Source organism: Microcaecilia unicolor, chromosome 13 (assembly GCF_901765095.1).
Source record: "Microcaecilia unicolor chromosome 13, aMicUni1.1, whole genome shotgun sequence".
NCBI classification, from domain to species: Eukaryota; Metazoa; Chordata; class Amphibia; order Gymnophiona; family Siphonopidae; genus Microcaecilia; species Microcaecilia unicolor.
The window spans coordinates 79,174,723-79,195,616 of record NC_044043.1 but is presented as its reverse complement, the minus strand read 5'-3'; the positions used below and the strand labels follow the sequence as shown (position 1 = coordinate 79,195,616).

The window sequence follows — 20,894 nt, the reverse complement described above, 5'->3', positions numbered from 1 at the left end:
ACCCTGTGGCCTCTCACACTGCCTTCATGTGCTGGACAGGGTTACCTTTACATTCTCACACTCCATGGCAGCTTATTCTTCCCCCCCAGGGAAGCTCCAGTGGCAGGCCCTTCCCGTCCTCCACCTACTCCATGGCAGCTTCTCTCTCAATCAGCTTCCTCTCCCTCCTGGTGGCTGGGAGCCACCCAGAAATCTCTCCCCCTCTCACAGCTGGAGGGAATTATATACCGGCGATGCAGCCAAGGGACTGAGCTTCACCTCCCCTTCTCCCTCTAGTGGGGAAGGGAGTAACTGGCTCCCCTAGCACTGAGCCACTGCTCCCCCTGCTGGGGTGGAAATCTGTTCCACCCTTTTGGGGCTACCCTCCTCTCTCCTGCTTGCAAGGACTTCTGGGAACCGTAGTTTGGGGATTAGCTGCTTCTCTGTGGGGCCCGAGTGCTAGCTTTGGCACAACCCTTAGCCAGTTTCGAGAGGGAACATAGATTGAATCTACCCATCTACTTGTGTTATTTTCCACACAGTCTACCTGCAGGTATGAAACTTCATGGCACGTTGTACCCATACTGATTTTCAAAATCCATTTATTCTTTAAGGGACCCTTTTACAAAGACATGCTGAAAAATGGCCTGCAGTAGCTTGTTTGTATATCTGCCCAATTTTTGTAAGCCACATTGTGCCTGCATGAGTGGGAAAATGTGGGATATAAATGCACAATAAATAAATAAATACACGCGTGTTTTGGGCGCGTGCAGAATAATTTTTCTGCACACCTGTAAAAAATGCCTTTTTAAAATTTTTTGCTGAAAATGGACATGCTGCAAAATGAAAATTGCCGCGCGTCCATTTTGGGTCTGAGACCTTATCGCCAGCCATTGACCTAGCGGTAAAGTCTCACACGGTAGCCAAGCGGTAATGACCTACATGCACCAAATGGCACATGCTGCATGTCCGATACACGTAGCAGAAAATACAAATTATTTTTCGGATGCGCGTATCAGACTCACGCCAAAAATGAAATTACCACAAGAGCCACGCGGTAGCCCTGCAGTAACTCCATTTTGGCACGCATTGGGCGGGCGTAGACGCTTACGCGGCTTAGTAAAAGGGCCCTAATGCTTTTGGTGATCTGCTGGTAAGCGTTGGTGTTGCTTCCAGGATACAATGAGTCCGCTTTCTCCCTTTTTGTATTTTTCTCTATCCTGTCATATATTGATGTTCCCTCTGTGTTCTTTTCTATTGCTTTTGATTGTTCACCGCTGTGTTATGTTGCGCAGAAAGAGCGGTATATCAAAGTCCTTAACAAGGCATAACCATAAAAGGAGACGTCTGCACATACTTTCTCTTTTTCATTTTGGTTCAAAATGTGTGGGAGAAAAGTATCCATGGCCTTTGCATAAACGTGAACCATTTGAAAAATGTTCCCTAACCCTGGGTAGAAAGTTTGCAACCAAGACTAACAAAAACTGAAGTGCCACTTTTTGCTTCTCTTGACACAAGAGCAAATGTGAATGGCCTTGTTGTAATTAAAGACTTGCATTAGCTTTGACTTCTTTGGTTTCCTTATGGTCATCTTTCCAGTGTCTCTGTTGATTTTTAAATAGACAGGCCTAAGGCTCAGAAACCTGTCTTTGCCTGGCTGTTTACTCACCCGGATCTTCTAAACCAGGAACATCACATGACTATTGCTCGGCCAGCTCTTAAAAGGGCAAAAAAAACTTTTAATAGGCAGTTTCTTCATTTTTATTTTGTCACAAAAATAAACCATTAGAATATGAATCATAAAAGGCCAGCAGATGAGCTAGAATTCAATGAAGTACTTTTAATTCCTCTGGTCTGGATGAGTGGTTAGTGAACTGCAGCTTTGTTCTCACAGTTATCATATCACTAAACCCTCTCGACTGAAAATGTTACATTTAAATACAGCCCATCTGTTATCCTCTATTGTCCTTATGCCGTGCAAACTTTTTATGTCATGCTGGTATTTGCTTAGCGTGTTTGAAGTGTGGCAACATTTTTCAAAGGCGCTTCTGCCCTTCAGCGATTTAATTCTTTCTCCATCTGAAAACTCCTTGCACAAAAAGGAAACTTGAAAGGTTCATCTGGTAATAAAAGTCACCCGTAAAATTAGGACCTTCAGGCTAGTTGTGCATTCCTACCCTATAGATGCCTAGTTCATTGGCTAAAACCAGCTTGATACACACTAACCCGGATTCTATATAGCACGCCTAGGGGCCCTTTAACTAAGCTGTGTAGGCGCCTATACCAGGGGCGTAGCTAGGTGGGGGCATGGGCCCCCACAGATTTAGTCATAGTAACACAGTAGATGACGGCAGATAAAGACCTGCATGGTCCATCCAGTCTGCCCAAGACAAACTCATATGTGTATACCTTACCTTGAATTTGTACCTGTCCTTTTCAGGGCACAGACCGTATAAGTCTGCCCAGCAGTATTTCCCGCCTCCCAACCACCAGTCCCACCTCCCATCACCAGCTCTGGTACAGACCGTATAAGTCTGCCCTCCCCTATCCTCGCCTCCCAACCACCACCCCCTCTTCCCCCCAACTGCTCCGCCACCCAATTTCAGCTAAGCTTCTGAGGATCCATTCCTTCTGCACAGGATTCCTCTATGCATATCCCACGCATGTTTGAACTCCGTTACCGTTTTCATCTCCACCACCTCCCGTGGGAGGGCATTCCAAGTGTCCACCACCCTCTCCGTGAAAAAATACTTCCTGACATCTTTCCTGAGTCTGCCCCCCTTCAATCTCATTTCATGTCCTCTCGTTCTACCGCCTTCCCATCTCCGGAAAAGATTTGTTTGCGGATTAATACCTTTCAAATATTTGAACGTCTGTATCATATCACCCCTGTTCCTCCTTTCCTCCAGGGTGTACATGTTCAGGTCAGCAAGCCTCTCTTCATACGTCTTGGAACGCAAATCCCATACCATCCTCGTAGCTTTTCTTTGCACCGCTTCCATTTTTTTAACATCCTTCCCAAGATACGGCCTCCACTTTTGAACCCTCCGTCCGCCACGAGGTACTTTTGCTGGTGGAAGTCCCCAACCCCTGCCTGCCTTAGTCTTCTTCAGCGCTGGTCTCCAGCGCTTTCGCTCACTTCGCTGATCTGTGCTGTGAGTCCTGACGACCTGCGCATTCCCATTTAAAGGAACGTGCAGGACGTGCTGGACGTCAGGACTGACAGCACAGATCAGCGAAGTGAGCGAACGCACTGGAGACCAGCACTGAAGAAGGCTAAGGCTAGCGGGGGTTGGGGACACCCGACAGCAAAGGTACCTGGTGGCAGGGGGGGCAGCGGCGGAAGGGTCGAAAGTGGCGGGAGGGTCGGCGGCTGGGGGAGGTGGGCTAAAATGTGCCCCCCACCTTGGGCTCTGGACCCCCCCTCCTTCCGAGGTCTGGCTACGCCCCTGGCCTATGCATGCCCAACATGCACCAAATTGGAGTTACTGCCCGGTTACCGCATGGCCCTTTCAATTTTGGCACACATCCGCTATGCGCGTCTGAAAACTATTTTTTCTTTTCTGACGCATGGCAGCCACGTGGGTCAAGTGGGATTTGACGCTCGTAGCCCATTACTGCCCGGTTACCGCGCAAGATCTTACCGCTAGATCAATGGCTTGCAGTAAGGTCAATTTTCATGTTGCCGCACATCTATTTTCGGCAAAAAAAAAAAGGCATTTTTTGTAGGTGCGCTAAAAAATAATTTTGTGTGCGCCCAGAATATGTGTCTACACTAGCACAGGCCATTGGTCAGCGCACCTTAGTAAAAGGACCCTCCTAATTCCAAAATAATAGCAAAAAACCTTATATTTCCAAAAAAATATCATTTAAGGAGATTAATATCTCCTCGTTCATGTTAGCTCAACTTTTCTTCATTGTAAGAAGTCTTTGGCTATTATTTTTTTTTTGTTAATGGAGTATGATTGAAATAATCCTTTTCATGTTTTCTTCTTTTTTTTGGGGGGGGGGGGGGGGGGGAAATGCTTCCATAAGTTTGCTGTGGTGGATTGGGTTTTGAGTGCATGGACCCCCCCCCCCCCCCTCCCACACCACCACCACCTTTACTGTTTATGGGGATTGTCTGGTTGAAAAATAAAACTTGTAGCATTAAAATTATTATTGCTTAGTCCTTGTATTGTGGTTGACATACCTTTGACTAAATTGGATTATATTTTGGACTGCTGATGCCAGACATATTGTTTGTTTAGTAGAGGTTCTGGGAATCTAAGCAGGCAAAAACACTAAGAGAATCCTGCTATCAAATAATTATTGATATAAAATCTAGCACAATAATTCTTTAATTTAGGAGGAGGTAAAAGATAACCAGCATATAGAAGACCTAACTCCACAACAGTCTTTATTAATTTTATCAAGATCTACATAATATTATTGTATCCATGAAACTCGCATATTTCAACCCTCCGGCAGTAACTATGGCTAAATTACTGCAGGAGGGTTGAAATATGCGAGTCTGATGGATCCAATCATATTACATAGATATTGATAAAATTAATAAAGACTGTTATGGAGTAAAGTCTTCTATATGATGATCAAATAATTTTCAGCACAGGATTTCTCAGGACTGATTCGAGAAGTTCTAACAATGGTTAGAAAGAAAACCTCAGTGCTAAATGCGCTGCATGGAGCTAATTTTACTGTCAAATGGGGGCTACAGCTACATCAACAGCCAAACTTTTTTTTTTTAAACTGGAGAGAAAAGCCGTGAGGCTAAAAAAAAAAAAACCTCCATTCAGTCTAAGCAGGTACCCCATACTGCAGGATTATCAGCGGCCCTGGACAAGTACCGAGAAAACATGGCAAAAAGATACAGAAATACGAGGGATTTCCCACGTTACAACTGATAAACTCCAAAAAAAACCTCTGTTTGGCACAAAGCAAATACTACGGCAAGTGGACTTCCCGAGCCTGTACGTCTAGCCACGTCTTTAGCCGTTTTCAAGTCCAAACTCAAAACCCACCTCTTTACCACTGCTTTTGACTCCTAACTCACTTAACCTGTCCTTTTATCCCCACCTCTTTATTCCCTTACCATTAATTGTTCTGTCTGTTTACCTGTCTTATCTAGATTGTAAGCTCTTTGAGCAGGGACTGTCTTTCTGTGTATGGTGTACAGCGCTGCGTATGCCTTGCGGCGCTATAGAAATTATAAGTAGATAGATAGATAGATAGATAGATAGATAGATAGATAGATAGATAGATAGATAGATAGAAGTGTCAGCAGCAAATCTGAGAGACTGAGATTATACCCTTGCTTGGAAATGAAATTTATTACTGTCACAGTGGTCTGCACTTACTAAGTAGCGGTAAGCCCAATGCAGGCTTACCGCTCGCTATACAAGAAGTCCCACCGGGCTACCGCAGCAGCCCAACGGTACTTCCCAACCCTAGTGCGCCATCATTCCTGGAGACACAAAAATTTAGTTTGTAGTTCCAGAGTGCACCCGGCAGTAATCAGACAGTGCTGTGCGCTGCCCGGTTACCACTGGGTTAACACTGGAGCCTTTACTGCCACCTCAATGGGTGGCAGTAAGGGTTCCCCCCCCCCCCCCCCCCCAACAATGGCCACATAGCAAGTGCTTTACTTGGCGCCAACCCATTTCCTGTAGGAAAGTAAGACTTCCCTTTTACTAGCTGCGATAAAAGGGAGCCTTGGCGCTCGTGAAAAGCACCTCAACCCCCCTTTTGCCACAGCTTGGTAAAAGGGGCCCAGTTTGTGCTAAACTGGAAAAACAATTGTGCTTTGCTTCACTTATTCGAGTAGTTGTGTATTTGCATAAACCCCAAATTTCTTGGAAGGCAAAAGCCTCAGAAGGCTCTGCAAAAGCCTCCAAGCTAGAGCTTAAATAGGAGAAGGGGATGGGACTTGATATACCGCCTTTCTGCGGTTACAATCAATATACAGGCACTTATTTTGTACCTGGGGCAATAGAGGGTTAAGGGGTCCTTTTACCAAGTTGCGGGAAAAAGGGCCCTGGGCTAGCGGGTAGAAAGTCCCCAGACAAACATGGCCATGTGGCAAGAAGCCCTTACCACCATCCATTGAGATGGCGATAAGAGCTCCCACGGTAACCCAGTGGTTACCACCAGGTTACTGCCATGCAAGCCATTTCCAGGGGGGGGGGGGGTTCCCCCAGAAATGGCACGGGCTTGGCGCAAAACTCCTGCTGGTGGCTGTGTTGGGCCAGTGGTAGTCCCGATTTAGCTTTCGGTAAACCTACATTGGGCTTACCGATGCGTTGTAAAGGACCCCCCAAGTGACATGCCCAGAGTCACAAGGAGCTGCAGTTCCCTGCACTAACCACTAGTCAACTCTTCCATTCAAAAGCCACCCTACCTAAATTTTTCTTCTATCTTTACTTTTCAGTGCTTGAACTTATCTTAAAAACTTTGATGGTTCTCATGACATGGACAGCTTGCTACGTCCATCTCTGTCCTTTATTCATTTTTGTTAATGTAAAACAGGATTTAGAGGAAAAAAGATGCTGGACAAAAGAAATGGATTATTGAATAACATGCAGTATCTCGGGAGCACACGTGGCAAGCAGCTCTGTAAAACTCTGTTAATGATGTGAAAATTCATACAGTCACTGTGCCTACCAGTGGCGTAGCTACGTGGGGCCTGAGGGGGCTGGGGCCCCCGCAGATTCACCCCCGGACCCCCCTCCCGGCGAACCCGCCCCCGCCGCCGCCTACCTTTACTTTTGCTGGCGGGGGATCCCACTCCCCGCCAGCCGACGTCTTCTTCTCAGTCCTCCCTGCTCTTCAATTTGTTTGCTGACGTCCTGAACGTGCAGGACGTCAGGCTCAGAGAACAGTTCTGTTCTCTGAGTCTGACGTCCCTGTACGTACAACGTGCAGGACGTCAGCAAACAAATTGAAGAGCAGGAAGCGACTGAGAAGAAGACGTCGGCTGGCGGGGATTGGGATCCCCCGCCAGCAAAAGTAAAGGTAGGCTGCAGCGGCGGCGGGTTCGCGGCGAGAGGGGGGGCGGCAATGTTGGCGGGGGGGGCCGCGCCGGGGGGAGGGCTAAAATGTGCCCCCTCCCCCCGGGCTCTGGACCCCTCCCCCACGGAAGGCTGGCTACGCCCCTGGTGCCTACTATTAAACGATGACACTGTTCCCCTGTTCTGCAAGGAGCATCATTGTTTGAAACAGGGGCATAGCTACGTGAGGCCACGTAGATTTGGCCCTGGACCCCCCTGCCGACGACCCTCTTGACCCCCCCCCCCCCCCGCCGTCAACCCGCCGTTGCCGTCTGCTACCTTTGCTGTTGGGGGACCCCAACTCCCGCCAGCCGAGTTCCTCTTCTTCCTTCGTTCTGTTTCTGAGTCTGACGTCAGACTCACAGAAACAGAACGAAGGAAGAAGAGGACCTCGGCTGGCGGGGGTTGGGATCCCCCGCCAGCAAAAGTAGGTGACGGCGACGGTGGGGGAGGGTTGGCGGCGGGAGGGAGGGTCAAGAGGGTCATCGGCAGGGGGGTAAAAGTTGGTGGTGGTGGCGGCAGCGGGGGGGGGGGGTCGGCAATGGCGGGGGGGTGTCGGCAATGTCGGAGGGGTCGGCGGCGCTGGGGGGGGCTAAAATGTGCCCCCTCCCCTCGGGCTCTGGACCCCCCTCCTGCCAAAGTCTGGCTACGCCCCTGGTTTGAAAAGTACCATGATTTTCCTCAGATACAATGGTAGCCTTCTCCTGAAGTCCCATTACACAGACAGAATCCCCAGCAGATAGGAATGACTTAGGGCCCCTTTTACTAAGCCGCGTAGGTGCCTACGCGCACCGAACATGCGCCAAATTGGAGTTACTGCCTGGTTACCGCGTGGCCCTTGCGGTAATTTCAATTATGGCACGTGTCCGCTACACGCATCTGAAAAATGTTTTATTTTCTGGTGCGCATAATGGACGCGCGCCAAGCAGCATTTGACGTGCATAGATCATTACTGCCCAGATTTTTTACCGCTAGGTCTATGGCTGGCGGTAAGGTCTCAGACCCAAAATGGAGGCACGGCAATTTTGATTTTCTCGCACATCCATTTTTGTGAAAAAAGAGGCCTTTTTTACAGGCACGCTAAAAAATGGATCGACGTGCGCCCCAAGCCCGCGCTTTCACTACCGCAAGCCATTTTTCAGCACGCCTTTGTAAAAGGACCCCTCAGTTACGATTTATCTCAGCCTGACCAGAATGGCAATTTCAACCAGCGGCGTAGGAAGGAGGGGCGGTGGGGCGGTCCGCCCCGGGTGCACGCCGCTGGGGGGGTGTCGGCTCGCTGGTTCCCTGCTCTTTCTGCCCCGGAACAGGTTACTTCGTGTTCCGGGGCAGAGAAAGCAGGGAAGCAGCAGAGCCAACGCAGCTCCCAGTGACGTGCACTGGGGGCGGATCGGCCCTCCCGCCTGCTCTCCACTGCAAGGTAACCCACCACGGGTGACCCACCACGGGTGTCAGGCACCCTCGCTACGGCACTGATTTCAACCAGTCTCTTCTGTACAGAGTTCCTAATCCTCCACTCACTCTGAATTTTAGAATGCTCGCTAAACCAGTTTTAATATGTCTGCTTATATCTTCCACAAGTTCTGTACTTTTTGAATCATGCTCCGGCCTGTTATAAATAGGAGCGAGAGTGCGGACACGGATGAATGCTGGGGTATCTTTTTTGCCCTGCCTTGGAGAGAGACTTGAATGAAAAGATGTGGATTGAATTTATTAGCCAGCTACATGCCACTTTGAGATCTGCCACACTTCAGACGTTATTTCATTACTTCCACTTTCATTTTCTGCTGATGTGCCTGGTTTACTTGCAGCTCAGCTTGTTATTGTTTCTGGGGAGCCCTGAAAACCTCAGAGCTGTAATTAAACTTGACTTATTTCTTAAACAGGTTGCTTACAGGCAATGGGGTATTAGTGCTTTGATAGGTTGAAGATGATATAAAGCCTAGGCACCCTTCCAAGCCACAAAAAAGTTGGAAATGTGAAAAGTGCAGGGCTAATGTCAGATCAGTTTCTGCAGCGGCTCAGGAAGTTTAGCATAAATTTTTTAAACTTTACTTATGCATTATTGAAGATGTGGATTGGCAAAATTTCCAGATGTCATAATGCCTTTCTGCTTTCCTCATTGCTTTGCAAAAAAAGCTCCTTTTGTTTTGTTGTGACTGCCCGTAATTGATGTATTTCGCAAATTGCAGATGCTGTTGTATTCAGTTCTGACAAGTGAAATGTATTTGGTGATGGACTCCCTTCTTGAAAAAGCAGAGAAGGGATGCAGCTAGAATTCTGCCTTGCACAGAAAATGGCAGTCAACCTGATGATTTTTTTTTTGTTACATTCGTACCCCGCGCTTTCCCACTCATGGCAGGCTCAATGCGGCTTACATGGGGCAATGGAGGGTTAAGTGACTTGCCCAGAGTCACAAGGAGCTGCCTGTACCTGAAGTGGGAATCCAACTCAGTTCCTCAGGACCAAAGTCCACCACCCTAGCCACTAGGCCACTCCTCCACTGTTGCTACTATTTGAGATTCTACATGGAATGTTGCTATTCCACTAGCAACATTCCATGTAGAAGTCGGCCCTTGCAGATCACCAATGTGGCCGTGCAGGCTTCTGCTTCTGTGAGTCTGACGTCCTGCACGTATGTGCAGGACGTCAGACTCACAGAAACAGAAGCCTGCGCAGCCTTCTACATGGAATGTTGCTAGTGGAATAGCAACATTCCATGTAGAATCTCCAATAGTAGCAACATTCCATGTAGAATCTCCAATAGTATCTATTTTATTTTTGTTACATTTGTACCCCGCGCTTTCCCACTCATGGCAGGCTCAATGCGGCTTACATGGGGCAATGGAGGGTTAAGTGACTTGCCCAGAGTCACAAGGAGCTGCCTGTGCCTGGTGGGAATCAAACTCAGTTCCTCAGGACCAAAGTCCACCACTCTAACCACTAGGCCACTCCTCCACTCCGCAAGCAGTGGTACACAAGCAGGATGTTATAATGCCTTTGTATTGCACCTCGAATACGCTGTGCAATTCTGGTCACCGCATCTCATAAAAGATAGAGTGGAATTAGAAAAGGTACAGAGAAGGGCGACAGAAAATGATAAAGGGGATGGGACGACTTCCCTATGAGGAAAGGCTAATGTGGCTAGGGCTCTTCAGCTTGGAGAAAAGACAGCTGAGGGGAGATATGATAGAGGTCTATAAAATAATGAGTGGAGTGGAATGGGTAGACTTGAATCACTTGTTTACTCTTTCCAAAAATACTAGATTAGAGGGCACGCAATAAAGCTAGAAAGTAGTAAATTTAAAACAGAGAAAATATTTCCTCACTCAACGTGTAATTAAACTCTGGAATTCATTGCCAGAGAATGTGGTAAAAGCAGTTAGCTTGACAGGGTTTAAAAAGGTTTGGATAACTTCCTAAAAGTAAAGTCTACAAGCCATTATTAAAATGGACTTGGGGGAAATCCACTGCTTATTTCTAGGATAAGTAACTTAAAATGTATTGTACTGTTTTGTGATCTTGCCAGGTACTTCTGATCTGGATTGGCCACTGTTGGAAACGGGATGCTGGACTTCATAGACTGTCCCAGTATGGCAACAATGCTTGTGTTCTTATGTTTTTTATAAACTGTGACATTTATGACTCAAGTTATTAGAGAGGGTGTGGCAAAATCAGCCCAAATTTTATCTGTAGGACAGTAAAATGTGCATTCCTGTGGCATAAAGTGAGGAACATTCTGGATCCCTGTCTGTTTCCCAACAGTGGGTCAACTGGAGAAGAGACGGCTGAGGGGAGACATGATAGAGGTATATAAAATAATGAGTGGAGTGGAACAGGTAGGTGGATGTGAAGCGTCTGTTCACACTTTCCAAAAATACTAGGACGAGGGGGCATGTGATGAAACTACAGTGTAGTAAATTTAAAACAAATCGGAGAAACTTTTTCTTCACCCAACGCGTAATTAAACTCTGGAATTCGTTGCCGGAGAACGTGGTGAAGGCGGTTAGCTTGGCAGAGTTTAAAAGGGGGTTAGACGGTTTTCTAAAGGACAAGTCCATAAACCGCTACTAAATGGACTTGGGAAAAATCCACAATTCCGGGAATAACATGTATAGAATGTTTGTACGTTTGGGAAGCTTGCCAGGTGCCCTTGGCCTGGCTTGGCCGCTTTCGTGGACAGGATGCTGGGCTCGATGGACTCTTGGTCTTTTCCCAGTGTGGCATTACTTATGTACTTATTCTTCCTAGACTGCTCCATGCAGGTGGCATCTAAGAGAACATCCCTATCTCTTCACAAGCCATGTTTTTTTTTCTCTGAGCTGGAGGAACTACTACTCTTGACCAAACTGACACATGAGCAATCCAACCCCACCCCCACTGCTGCTTTTTCCAAGCTGAAGGTGACCAGGGAAGGCAACAACAAGGTAAACAGGAGATTGTGGAGAGGAGAGAGAGAGAGAGAGAGAAAAAATGGGTAATGCTGGGAAGAAGCAGGGGAGTGAGGGAGAGAGAGACAAAGAGAGAGAGACAGGGCCATGCTGGATGGGGAAAAGGGGGAGAGAGATGGGGCAATGCTGGATGAAGCAATTAAACTCTAGAATTTGTTGCCAGAGAATGTGGTAAAAGCAGTTAATTTAGGGAAACGGGACTTGATATACTGCCTTTCTGAGGTTTTTGCAACTACATTGAAAGCGGTTTACATATATTCAGGTACTTACTTTGTACCAGGGGCAATGGAGGGTTAAGTGACTTGCCCAGAGTCACAAGGAGCTGCAGTGGGAACTGAACTCAGTTCCCCAGGATCAAAGTCCACTTCACTAACCACTAGGCTACTCCTCCACTAGCAACATTCCATTTAGAATCTCATATAGTAGCAACAGAATCTCAAACAGTAGCCAACATTCCATGTAGAATCTTAGATAGTAGCAACATTCCATGTAGAATCTCAGATAGTAGCAACATTCCATGTGGAATCTCAACATTCCATGTAGAACCTGAATTAGTAGCAACATTCCATGTAGACTCTCAGATAGGGAAAGGGAAATGGGACTTGATATACTGCCATTCTGTGGTTTACATAGTATATACAGGTACTTATTTGTACCTAGGGCAATGGAGGGTTGAGCGACTTGCCCAGTCACAAGGAGCTGCAGTGGGAATTGAACCCAGTTCCCCAAGATCAAAGTCTACTACACTAACCACTAGGCTACTCCTCCACTAGCAACATTCCATGTAGAATCTCATATAGTAGCAACAGAATCTCAAACAGTAGCCAACATTCCATGTAGAATCTTAGATAGTAGCAACATTCCATGTAGAATCTCAAATAGTAGCAACAGAATCTCCAATAGTAGCAACATTCCATGTAGAATCTCAAGTAATAGCAACATTCCAGAATCTCAAATAGTAGCAACATTCCATGTTCCACTGCACTAACCACTAGGCTACTCCTCCACTAGCAACATTCCATGTAGAAGCCTGACCTTGCAGATCAGCAATGCGGCAGCGCAGGCTTCTGTTTCTGGGGGATCAGGGGGACTGGAGGTCTGTCGGACCTCCAGCCCCCTTTGTGTTGGGGGGGGGGGGGTCAGGTCGGGGGTTCCTGCCGGGGCTGCTGCATTGGAGGGAATGGGGGCCAGCTAGCATGCAAATGCATGCTGGACAGGGCTCACCATTCCTCCCCAATGGTCTGCAAGCTCTAACACCAGCTTGGGGGCTCTGATTATGCGGCGGTAGCAAACGCAGGCGTTAGTATGGCGCTAACAGTCTCCAGCGCCTGCGTTTGCTTCTGATCATCGGCCCAAAAGTCTGGGAACTTTGGTTTATTGCTTCGGCCCTTCCCCTTCAAAAAGCATGCCGGGGAAAAGAAAGGAGGGGCTGGAAAAGGAGAAGCGCAATTGCTTTTGACTCTGCAGCATTGGCTCCTTGGACAGGTGGGGGAGATGAGGTAAGGGGAGAGACAATAGTACCAGGGTGTATGCAGAAGTGGGATTGTGGAAAAGGCCCCCCCCCCCACCCCACCCCACCCCACCCCACCCTCTGGTGCCTAAGGTCCCTAGTTTCAGTGATAACCTATGGATACCAAGACTCAAATCCAACCCTGACAGAAAGTAGTTAAGCCAAAGTCTGCTGTTTAATTTCTAGAAGTGCCTTTCTTGTCTCCCTCAGACAATATTTGTATTGGTGTATAGCAAAAGGACAAATCAAAACAAATTATTTTCTTTTTGCCAGTAGCTTTGTCCATTATGATAATGAACTCTGTGTTCTAGTTATTAAAAGCAAAAGCAATATGGAAACCCAGTTATGTAGGAGCTTTGTTTTCCACATCTCAATATAGCAACAAAAACATATATTTTATGTATGTTTTTCTGAGCTATATATTTTTTATATGCAGCACTGTGGTATTAATGGGTGGTTGTCTGTCCTTTTAAGCGATGTGAAGTTTTCAAGTGCTTTTGGCTTTCCTTTTTTATTTTTTATTTTTTAAGTAGAATAGCAAAATAAGACCCAGAGCAAAATTTTTGAACAATTTAATGAGTTTCAAGGATAACATAGGGAAAACTAATCTTAAACAATATGAAAAATAAATTGTAATATCTTTGTATGAAAAGGCAAGTGGACTGCGAGCTGAATGAGGCAGAATCAGCAATTGAAGTTGCCATCTATATTATAAACACTAACTGACCTGGGAAATCCGTTTTGGGCTTATGATCTCTGTGTTGGAGGAGCCTACCTAAAGGTCCCCTTTGCCAAGCTGCGGCAAAAGGGGGCCAGTGCTGGCATTGATGCGTGTTTTACAAACGCACCGTGGCCCTCTTTTACCGCAGCTGGATAAAGGGAAGTCTTGCTTTCCTACAGGAAACGGCCAGGTGGTGAGTAAAGCACCTGCCACATGGCCATTTCGGGGGGGGGGGGGGAGTCCCTACTGCCAACCATTGAGTTGACGGTGAGGGCTCTCACATTAACCGGGCGGTAACTGGGTAGTGCCTGATTACCGCCGGGCACACTCCGGTGCTACAAAAATTAATACATTTTTGTAGTATGCCTTGTAGCGCTATAGAAATGCTAAATAGTAATAGTAGTAGTAGTAGTAGTACCGGAAATGACGGCGCACTAGGGGTGGGAAGTACCACCGGGCTGCTGCGGTAGCCCAGTGGTACTTCCTGTATAGTGAGTGGTAAGACCATGTTGGGCTTGCCGCCGCTTAGTAAAAGGAGCCCTAAGTAATGTGTAAACGTGGGATGCAAAGGTGGACATTAATGTTCTGTTCCAGAGGTGGCCGGTTCAAATCCCACTGCTGCTCCTTGTGATCTTGGGCAAGTCACTTAACCCTCCATTGCCTCAGGTACTAACTTAGATTGTGAGCCCTCCTGGGACAGAGAAATATCCAGAGTACCTGAATGTAACTCACCTTGAGCTACTACTGAAAAAAGTATGAGCAAAAATATAAAAGAAAAATGGTTCCCAACTCTACATCAGAGGCTTGCCCAACTGGCCTGGTTTTCAGGATACCCATCATGAACATGCACGAGAAAAATATTCATACACTGGAGGCCCAATGAGACTGAAAATCTCTCTCATGTGTATTCATTGTGGTTATAGTAAAAAGATATCTTCAAGCATTGATGTAAAAATAGCAAATTGAATGTTTGTTACTGCATACGCAATCACCTTGAGGGCAGCTGAGATTGGCAAAACACAGGGCATTGTTGGTGATGGAGACTGGTAATTCACAGATCAAGATTAAATTCTGTAATCAGAAAGAAGTACTAATGGGTAGGGCAAACTGATTATGCTTATCAGAGACAGTTTGGAGTAATCTCTGTGCTTCTCCTAGAGCAGTGGTTCCCAAACCTGGTCCTGGAGGCACCCCAGCCAGTCAGGTTTTCAGGACGCCCACAATGAATATTCATGAAAGAGATTTGCATGCCTTGGAGGTAGTGCATGCAAATCTCCCTCATGAATATTCATTGTGGTTATCCTGAAAACCTGACTGGCTGGGGTGCCTCCAGGACCAGGTTTGGGAACCACTGTCCTAGAGCAAAGTAGGTGGCCTTTTTGACTTGGAAGGCTCTTGCTGTTTCCAGAAAAAATCAGGGCTGATCTTTTGCCCAGTAATAACAGTAGGAAGAGACACTATTTGGAGGGAAACTGGGGGACTATAAAACTAAAGGCCAGGTCTTTGTCTTATGGCTCCCTGGCCACTGGACCACTAAAGCAAGGGGAACTGGTGACCGACTAGCACAGTCAAGCAAAAAGGATCGTCAAGAGTAGGTTACAGCCAAACTTTATTGAAGGACCCAATGAGGGCCATGTTTTGGCAGAAGGTCTGCATCAGAGATCATCAATGTCAGTATTACAGTCTGTCTTTCCATATCAGCGGGCAATGCCAACACATATAAAAGGTAAGAGCAACGTAGCCCATTCTCTCAATTGAGAAAACAAAATTGCTGCATTAGGAGAGTAGTCGATCTCTCTCACAGCAGCTGTGGCTAGGCCAGCCATTGAACCCGGAGAAGCAAGGAATGGAGAGCAGCGTCAGCAGAGGTTTCTGACTAATCCAGTGGCGTAGGAAGGGGGGGGTGGGGCGGTCCGCCCCGGGTGCATGCCGCTGGGGGGTGTCGGCGCCTCGCTGGTTCCTTGCTCTCTCTGCCCCGGAACAGGTTACTTCCTGTTCCGGGGCAGAGAGAACAGGGAACCAGCGAGGCGCCGACACCCCCCAGCGGCGTGCACTCGGCGGATTGGCTCTCCCACCCGACCCTCACCGCCTTCCAGGTATGTTCTCGGGGGGGGGGGTTGCGCTCTGGAGGGGGGAGGGTGCACCGCGCTGCACCCGGGGGGGGGTTCGCAGCAGCGACCCGCCCCAGATGTCAGCTGCCCTCGCGACGCCACTGGACTAATCATTTGGTGTAAGAGGAAACCAAGCTCACCACCACATGCTGCAAAAGGAGAAAGCAGTAGGACAAAATTAAAGAAGGTACAGGAGATTCAGCCCTGAGAAGCAAAAGTGGACAGGACTGAAGTTAAACATAGAAACAGAAAAAGACCATATAGCCTATCCAGTGTGCTCTTCTATCCCATCTACTATCCCTTCCTCTCTCTTAGAGATCCTGGGCTAACCAGGCATTTTCAGCAGCACTTAACCAGATAGTACCCAGTTAGCTCCCAAGTTCAAATCAGCTATTTTGTGAGGCACGAGTCGTCACTTAACCGGCTAAGATAACCACATAAATTGGACCACATAGGACTTACTCGGCAATGTGTTCACCAGCACAGTATACCCGAAAATTCAGTGTTGGAGCCAGGACATGGCCCAGCATTTAACTTCCAGGTATATCGCTGGTGGAAGTCAACAAAGCACTGATCACTGCTGGCTGAATCAATCAGGCCCCCATATGGACAAGTTCCTGGAGGAAAAGTCCATAGTCTGCTATTGAGACAGACATGGGGAAGCAACTGCTTGCCCTGGGATTTGTAGCATGGAATGTTGCCACATTTTGGGTTTCTGCCAGGTACTTGTTGCCTGGCTTGGCCACTGTTGGAAGCAGGATCCTGGACTAAATGGACCATTGATCAGACCCAATATGGCTGTTCTTTTGTACTTGCCCCAGGTTTTCTTGACGTCAGATATAGTTTTTGTCTCCACCACTTCCACCGGGAGGTCATTCCATGAATTCACCACCCTTTTCACAAAATAGTGTTTCCTTAGGTTACTAATGGGTCTATCTCTCTGCACCTTCATCCTATCCTCCCTCATTCCAAAGCTTCCTTTAAATTAAGAGAGACATCCTTCCTTTGCATTTATGCCACAGAGGTATTTAAACATCTTTATCATATTGCTCCTCTCCCACCTTTCTTCCAAAGTATACATATTGAAATCTTTAAGTCTGTCCCCTTTCACTTTATAATGAAGTCTGCTCACCATTTGAGTAGCCACCCTCTGGACCAAATCCATCCTGCTTATGTCTTTTTGAAGGTGTGGTCTCCACAATTGTACGCTGTACTCTAAATGAAGTCTCTCCAGAAGCTTATACAGAGGTATGTCAGTATGATCCAACTGAGTGGTTCCTGATGAAGCCCTGCTATGGGTGAAACAACTCAGGCCCCGTTGAAAATCAACAGTTGAACTGTGGGGTTGTCAAGCCAGCATTTATTGAGCTAAGTTGATGCATGCCATGCTGTAGCTTGAACAGTTTTTGTAACTCAGTTATCTTTAATATTTGTGCTCTATTATGGGCAATTTTGCATGATGCTCCTATATGGGCATTTTTGAACGAGTGAAGTAGTGAATATTTACCCAATGAAAGAAACTTGATCACGGGCACAAAGTCTTTTATAGATAATAGTGTCTTGTTGATTAGGCCTTGGCAGAAGCCTTGGTTTCTGAGGGTATTTCCCACTTTCCTCATTTCTTTACATTCATTCCACACAACCCTTTGGATTGTGTTTGGCTGTTTTTCAGTTCTCTGGAGTATTAGATTACCTGTTTAGGATTAACAGCTACCTTCATCATCACATGAAATCACACCCAATGTCCACTCCTCTTTCGTGCACAAAAGCACTTCACCTCCTAAACTGTACCTCTCCCTCAATGCTTTGTAGCCCAAATGCATTCAATCTTAGCTGCCAAATTCTGGACCATTAAAGCTTTGGTAGGTCCCTCCTCATGTTATCCTCACCATCAGGGATGTCTACCCTTTTGCAGATTTTGGTATAATCCACAACGAGGCAACCCTTTCTAGACAGCTCTTCCACAATATTGTTTCCGAAAATGTTTAAAGGAATCAGAGCAAAAATTGAACCTTGCAACACACCACTGGTAACATCCCTTTCCTCAGAGTGTGCTCCATTTACCACTACCCTCTTTCACCTTTCGCTCAACTAGTTCCTAACCCAGTGAGTCAGTTTCGTGCCCCCACTAAGGGCACTTGGTTTCTTTATAAGTCATCTATACAGAACTGTATCAAAGGCTTTGCTAAAATCTAAGTACACCACATCTAGCGCTCTCCCTCGATCCAACTCTCTGGTCACCTAGTCAAAGAAATTAGTCAGATTTGTCTGACAAGACCTACCTCTAGGGAAATCAAGTTTGCTCAGGTCCTGGAATCTCTTGGATTCCAGAAACCTCATGAATTTCTGTTTTAGAAGTATTTCCATTCATTTACTTACCACTGAGGTCAGACTAACTGGCCTGTAATTACCAATATCCTCTTCTACTTTTGTGGAATGGCATCACCACTTTAAAGAGACTTACAATCAAGCATCCCATCTAGGGAAAAGAAAACCATCCAGACCAGGGAAATGCGACTAAGACATTCTTAAATCAAATCAATTCTTGTGTACCGCTATTATCCCCTTTCCAAGTGTCGCGCCTCTCGCGCTTGCCGCGCTCTCGAGGACCATGGCATACCTTCAGGCTTCCTCCCCGGAAGCGCGGGTTTGTGAGTCCTTAAGGCAAAATCACCCTCCAGGTAGAGAGGAAACAAAACTGGACCGGAACTCCGGACTGGAGTTCTACACCGGAACCCTCGGAACTGGAACCCACCGGGCGGGTGCGCACTGGAGTGGGGCCCGACCGGACTGGAACATACAGGAGAGAAACCCGCTGGACTGGAACCCGGACTGGACCTAGGCTTCACCTACACTTGACTGCCTTCCCCCTCGGGTTGAGCCCTCAGGTTCTGGCAGCCGGTAGGACTTACAGGAACCGCAGGAATGAAGGTCCAGGAGTGCCCCCTGGCCCCTAGGCGATGACAAGGCAGACAGGCAGGGAATGTCCGGGTTCTGGCAGTAGGCAGGTTCAAAGCAATGGTCACTGAAAGGCTGGAAACCCACAGAGCAAGAAACACAGAAGGGCAGAAAACCCACAGCGCAATAAATACAGAATTGCTGGAAACCCACAAGTGATAAACACAGAAGGCCTGAAAACCCACAGAAGGGTAGGAGACCCACAGAGCAAATAACACAGAAGGGCAGGGAACCTACAGAGCAATAAATACAGAAGGGCTGGAAACCCACAAGCGATAAACACAGAAGGGCTGAAAACCCACAAAAGGGTAGGAGACCCACAGAGCAAATAACACAGAAGGGTAAGAAGCCCACAGGGCAATAAACACAGAAGGGCAGGGAACCTACAGAGCATTAAACACAGAAGGGCTGAAAACCCCCAGAGCAAAAGACAAGGAAAGCAAACGGTGCTAACAGCACACTAACCTCGGGACCTAAAGCACTGCGGAGAGAATGGCAATGCAAAGGCCAGGACTGTAGTCTCCAAGTCACTAATAAAGCTCATCAACACCAGAGCCACAGCTGCAGCAATCACCTTGCAACCAAACCAAGGCTTGACACACAAAGCAGTCATCCCATAGGAAGGAACAGCGGGAGCCATCTTGGATACTGGCAAGGAGGAGGAAGCGGCAGCCATCTTGGAAGAGGCAAAGCCCACACAGGTGAGATTCAGTAGGGCAATCAGCACACAGAGCCAGAGAGAAACTAAGACAGAGACAGACACAGAGACAAGCAGAAGCCAGCACAGCCACTGACTCCCAGAAATAGGGTAAGTATGAGGGTGGTCACGGCCACAGACGTGACACCAAGGTTCAGTGAGGTTTACATTCTAGGTGAGACAAAAGTCGATAATGTTAGTGTGAGGTATGAGAACAATTACAGACCATTGGTGTAATGCATGGGACCAAGAACATAATAGGAAAGGATAATGGATGATACTAGGAGGTAGAAGTCAATGGATTGCTATGAAGCAGTCTTTGGGAAGAGAGAGGTTTTTAGCCAAGTGAGGTAGGACTAACATTTGGACTAGTAGTGCCAAGGCTTTTTGGTCGAAGAATGATCTGACTAGATATAGCTGTCTCATTTTGAATAGTGTTTTCTTCCATAGCTGGTTAATATGGGAAGAGAAGGTGAGTGAAGAATCAAGCAAAACCCCTAATACTCTGGTTTCAGACTTGACTGTAAAGCTTTGACCATGGGACAAAAATATTGATGATGGGACCTCAACTCCATGATTACGGAACCATAGGACCTTGATTTTTTGCGCATTCAATTTCAGTTTATTTGGTCAGAGCCCAGGTGCTAACAACAGTCATGTCATTCGCTACAGACTGAGTTGTATCTTTGTTTGATGCTGTCACTGGTAAGACAAGCAGAAAACAGAAAGGCCTAAAAACTGATTTTTTAAATATCGGAAACTAATTTTTTGCTTTGCCTCCATCTATAATATAATTGCCATTGTGAGTTGTCGTATTTTTCCTAAAGGCTTTGGGGTAGATATTCAGATTGCAGCAGGAGGAGTTTTGAATGTTGCTTCCCTTGTTGTTTACTTTAGTGTTTACCAAGTCCTGTCCTGGAGAACCCCTTGCCAGTCAGGTTTTCAGGATATTCCCAATGAATATGCATGAACTTGATTTACTTACACTGCCTCCGTTATGTGCAAATCTCTTTCACGCATATTCATTGTGGTTCAAAACTCTGCTGCCCGTCTCATCTTCCGCCAGGGTCGCTTTACTCATACTACCCCTCTCCTCAAGACCCTTCACTGGCTCCCTATCCGTTTTCGCATCCTGTTCAAACTTCTTCTACTAACCTATAAATGTACTCACTCTGCTGCTCCCCAGTATCTCTCCACACTCGTCCTTCCCTACACCCCTTCCCGTGCACTCCGCTCCAGGGATAAATTCTTCTTATCTGTTCCCTTCTCCACTACTGCCAACTCCAGACTTCGCGCCTTCTGTCTCGCTGCACCCTAAGCCTGGAATAAACTTCCTGAGCCCCTACGTCTTGCTCCATCCTTGGCCACCTTTAAATCTAGACTGAAAGCCCACCTCTTTAACATTGCTTTTGACTCGTAAC

The 20,894-nt window shown here is 46.9% G+C and overlaps 1 long non-coding RNA gene across 1 annotated transcript; it reads right to left on the bottom strand.

Moving 5' to 3' along the window:
• Window positions 1–3,507: 3,507 nt before the first annotated feature.
• LOC115456877 lies at window positions 3,508–12,815 on the bottom strand. Its single transcript, XR_003939935.1, has 3 exons — window positions 12,734–12,815; window positions 10,968–10,972; window positions 3,508–3,521 (listed from the first exon to the last, which is right to left on the bottom strand). It is a non-coding gene; the product is annotated as an uncharacterized LOC115456877 (long non-coding RNA).
• Between the last annotated feature and the right edge of the window lie 8,079 nt (window positions 12,816–20,894).